Here is a 5,692-nt window from a genome sequence, read left to right on the forward strand (position 1 = left end):
AGTGACTAAGTGAGGACATATCCCGATTAAGGGGGCAATAGGCGTCGGTCCAGGTTAGGACCATTTTGGATCCCTAATCTGAGACCTTGGATCCCTAAACTTTATTTTGCAGGGTAGATATTTTAGTTATTAGACTAACATATTTTGCAGGACAAAAATGAGCAAAAGCCTTCGAATGAATAGTGTCCGAAGGCGCCTTCGTACTGTTCATAGAAGGCGCCTTCCAATGGGATAAAACATGACCACTTTGACAATAAGCTACAACAAACTTTGGGATAAAGTTTATCCCATTTGAGGTGCCTTCCAAGACTATGGAAGGTGCCCTCAATGGCTTATATAAGGTAGTCTCGAGGAAGCTTCAAAAGATAACACATATATGAGCTCCACGCATCCATTTGAGGTTCTTACTGCTCCGAGCTCCTACTACGACTCTGCTATGAAGTTGCTATGCCTGACGACTGCTCTGAGGACTTTTGATCGTGGCTAGTAGACTGACATCGGCACACGAACAAGCTACTTCATTCCTTAAGTGTCGGTAACATTTTTTGTACTTAAATTCTGCAAATGGAAAGTGCAGTCTGTTGCACTTCTCTGATCTTCTTTGTAATTAATTCTCTCTTCCGGAGGTACCGGCAGAGGTTTATAGTAGATTACTCATTGATAGGTCTGCGGGACCTAGATCTTGGAGTAGGAGTCACCGAAGGCTCCGAACTAAGTAAAATCGCCTGTGTTTTCTTGTGTTGTTTATTTTAATTTCCGCTGCGTATACTTTGATTTGAAAACAAGAAGATGAGTTTTCAAAAATCACATGATTCACCCCTCCCCTCTCACGTGCGTATCGATCCAACAGTCTGGACTTTTGTTCAGCGTCTCAGACTTCAGGACTTCATGCTGAATGCCCGATCCACGACCTGTCCAGTTTTCTACTTGGTGTTCATGAACCCCAGGATTTTAATCTAGAGTTCTTGACTCTATGAATTCACTCAAAGTCCTTGACTCGCAAAGACTTTGCCGAATCCCCCAGACCAGGACTTCGTTGCCTAACCATAGTTAGGACTTTTCACCTATCTAGCCTTAATTAGGACTTTCCTGCACACTCAGTCATACTTGTTAGATCATAAGACAACTTAACTTTGGACCTTTTGCCATGATCAAAACTTAGGTTTGTTCATCTGGTGCTTTCTGCACCAACAGAATTGTATATTAATTCTCTCTTAACCATATCAATATATAGTACTCTTTAATGAGTTGGATTAGAAAGTCCAAATCCAACCTATTATGCCTTAACCAAAAATTAGCCTATTAACCTCTTGGTTAATTTACAACTAAATCAAGTTAGTTCATAGCTAAACCATATTGGTTCATGACTAAACCAAATAGGATCTAACTCTTTTATAAGAGATGTGGCCTATCCGCACTTTCGTTCTAACAAATATTTTCATATTTGTCTTATGTATGGTTCAATTAAACATTTATCTCTTTATCTGAGAATCCTATTTTCTAACTTATTTTACGTCTTTTAGAGACTCGTAGTATGTGTGACCCAATAGATTCTCAGTTTATCTTGACCATCTATAATTAACTATTTAATTATGGAACGATCATGAGTGACACATAGTAGTACATCATGATCTCTAATTAACTAGAAAATCATATTTGATCTTAGAACTAATTCTGAATCCTTCAACAGCTATAGTGATTCGTGCCTTGCTCCTTTCACTAGTCTTATACCTACTTAGTTCAAGACATGGTCTATGTGTCTGCTCTTACTAGGCATCACTTTACATTTAGCCCAAGTAATATTTTCTTGTTCTACAAATTTAAATTACTCGTATATGTGTACAAGAGTCCTATACTCTTAACATGTGATGCTTTGGCTAATGACTACGAGTAATAATCCTAATGAGTGGTCATAGGGTATACGTCTTCTCACAAGGAATGATGAATCCTTTGTGGGGCTATCCAAACACCTTCAGACACTTTAACTTATACCCAATTATCTCGAGTCCACATCTCCAAGAGATGTTTATTTAAGATGTCAAAGTATAAGTCTTCATGACCAAGATGACTTGTATACCTCAAGTCGAAGGAAACTTGCACTCGAGCTGCAGTAAGAACTTCACATACATATCTATATATGTAGAGAACCACATGAAGTTTTATAGCAAGTCACTCTAATGAACTAGTTACCATAACTAGTATGTGTAGGATCGAAAGAGTACGATAGGGGGGGTGAATATCGCGCTTTTAAAAATCTTTTCTTTTACTAGTTTAAATCAAAGCTATGTAGTAGAAATTAAATAACACACTTCGGTTACTTAGTTCGAAGCTTAGGTCGACTCCTACTCTAAGGCCCGTGATCCTTGATCGCACCAATGAGCAATCCACTAAAACTCTTTTCTTCGAAAACCTCGGAGAGAAGTAGATCGTACAATGAAATGAATAAGATAGTAACAACCTACTATCTTACTTTAGATTAAGTACAAAACAAGCTAAATAAATATACTGATTACTTAGATAGAAGATGCAGCTCGATCGGTACTTCTTGGATGGTACAACAACTTACTTGATGGATGCATAGAAGAGTAGTAGCACGAACATCAGCTTGCATAGAGATGAACTTTGAACAGATCAGTTTTCGTTCCCCGGCCTCGGACCTCGAACTCACTTTTATAAGAGTCATCGACGTTCAGTCTACCGATCCCCAGGTTCGGTCAACCCAACCAGCTCCCTTCTATCTTTACTGAGATCTGACGCTGATTTGATCTTCGACATTTATTGACATTAAAGTGTTTAATCAACCGATCTCATTTTTTAGTGGATCGAACAGATAATTTCTCTGTTCGTCGAGATTCGCACCTAATGCATTATTAATGAGGTGTTCGTTAGGTCAACCGATCTCCTGGTTTGGTTGACCAATCAGCTTAGTTTCCTTCTCTGCATATGACTGAACTGATTTGTGCTGAGTCATCAGAGTTTGGTCGAACGATCCTCTGGTTCAGTCGACTGATCAAGCTTTGATCACACCTTGCTTTGTTTTGGTCTGAACTGATATCTGTTCTGACGTGCTTTTGATCGACCGATCATCGAGTTCGAGTTAGCCTCGTTCAGTCGATCGATCATCGGGTTCGATTGATCGATCAAGTCGAACCTGCAAAATAGTGTTAAACAATAATCCTGCAAAAGAGATATTAGTACAGTAATAATATATCTAATGCATGAGTAATAATAATAGACAGTTCAACTGTCTTGATCTCAACTTGGAAACCTTTCCAGTTTCTTTAGTTGGATCAGTGACCTTTGGTTGTTTCTTTCAAGAACATGACCTTACTGTTGCTCCTCCAGTTACTTACCTCGACCTACCTGCCAAACGTTGATCCTCCAAATCTGTTTGGACTTTGCTTGCTTAGTGTATGATCGCCTGATCTACTAAGGCTTTTCCTACAATACTACATTAACCAATAATAATAATACAGAATACTATGGTAAACCTAAACTTAGATTTATCGAGATCCGCTGGTCCGGTCGATCAACCTTGCTTGGAGTTCACTCCTCTAAGACTTCTCGCTACATAAAGTAATTTTCCCCTAGGATTTTCACCATCTGACTTCACTCACCAGAACCTAAGGTTACCACCCCCTAGAGTTTTCTCCACCTGGTTTCACTCACCAAGACTCAGTATTCGGCTACCCAGGGATCAGGTCGTCAGACCTATCGAATCCACCTGACTTCCATGATCTACCGAGATTTTCCTTGCCTCAATATTCGGCTGCCCAGAGATCAGGTCCTCCAGGCCTATCAAATCCATCTGGCTTCCATGATCTACCGAGATTTCCCTTGCCTAGCCTGCAGCTAGGACTTTCCTTACCTAACCACAGTTAGGACTAGTCACTTGGTTGACTTCCCACCCTTGCCTAGCCACGACTAGGACTTCCCATGATCAAGCTCCATTAAATTTACTTAAGCATATTTGTCGGACATTAAAACCTTAGAAATCGATTGCACCAACAGTATCCACATTTAACTCTTGACATCCCAATGTTCTCAGCTAGTGAGAAATAACTGCTTGGTGAACTAAGTAGTATAATCCATGCTAGTCTTATCAAATTGATGATGCCTGAATACACCAATTCGACGACTAAGGAAATTCTAATACGTTCATAATTGCACAATAGAGATAATCATAAATTGTGATCCAATCATAAATTCTCTCATGCTATGAATTATATTACGAACATTTAGTAAATGAGTTTAAGACTATTCAAACATACAATATGCACTTAAATAGTAAATTTGTATTTATCAAATAAATAGTAAAATCATATGGTAATTGTCTTAGGACATCTCTCAAATTCTAACAGAAGAATCCTAGAAAAGGGTTTTCGTGGATATTTCAAAGCAACTCTCACATACATCTCTCACGCTGATTTTCTCGAGTGTTTGGAGATGTGCAGCAACATTTTCCACCACCAAGAGGCAATCCAAAGTAAGAAAAGAGCAAGCAAAGAAAGGTTCATGTTGTAAAGTCGTTTTCAATTTCTTTGTAACCTAATTTGTATATCTTATTTTTATTTCTTGTATTCGAGCTTGTACGAGATTTCTCCACCTCTGAAAAGTTTCAGAGAAGGAGTGATTTCACAGTGGATGAGATCATGAGAGATAGATCACCTTTGGATTAGTCACCTCAAGGAGGTGGAGACCAAGTAAAATCCAAATGTTAGCATTGGTGAGTTTTCGCTTTAAGATATCTATTGTAAATCATTAACACGAAGCGATCGAAGCTATTCACCCCCTCTAGCTCTCGGCGTGTCCTAACAGCTAAGGACACCTGCAATGGTGGGATTTATAGCATGAGGTTTATGCTATAAACCCTTCATTATGAACCCCACCCTCACTATATGGGTAGAGTTTATAATTTTTTCTATAAACCAATCCTAAAATCTTAGCACTAGTTTATACTTTTTTTTTTTTAAAAAAAGCTACAAAGAGGGTTTATGTTCTCTTTCTCGACGTGTGCGTGAGGGCAGCAAGCAATAAGGGTTTGTTGCCCTATTTAATATTTTTTTTATTTTTCTAAAATTTATTTATTTATATTTTTGTTAAATATTTATTTATTTGTATCAAATTATTTTTTTACATAAATAAATGTATAAAATTTAAAATACTAATATAATTATAAATATTAAATTAAAATATGAATTAATATTATATATAGTAAATGAAATTATAAATAAAGATAAATGAAAAATATAAATAAAAATAAATAAATTAACAATGAGATCATAACATAATAGTGGTTGTAAAAGTTTATGATAATAAAAAGAGATTTTAAAAAGAGTGGAGTTTCCATTTGAATTAATTGAGTCAGTTAATTTAATTTAATAGATATTTACTCATCTTAATTCGTAATTCCCTACTTTGGGCTTCTATAAAATATCTGATGGACAAGTAATTAAAATTAAAGTTTTTTTCCCAAAGGATTTTCTCTTTCTCATAGTTATGTAAAAATATAATAATGTTTGCGTCAAATGTCATAGTCGGCCTGCGAAGAGAATACAATACAAGATGATAAATTATGTATTCAACTAATTTCTGAGTGGGAGGATTATTTACCATAGTCACCGCTCAAATCGTTGCTCATTAGTTATGTGCCACAGCTACAATTTTTTTTCGCTTTCTTACAAAGAAACCA

This window comes from Zingiber officinale, chromosome 6A, assembly GCF_018446385.1.
Source record: "Zingiber officinale cultivar Zhangliang chromosome 6A, Zo_v1.1, whole genome shotgun sequence".
In the NCBI taxonomy this organism is placed as follows: Eukaryota; Viridiplantae; Streptophyta; class Magnoliopsida; order Zingiberales; family Zingiberaceae; genus Zingiber; species Zingiber officinale.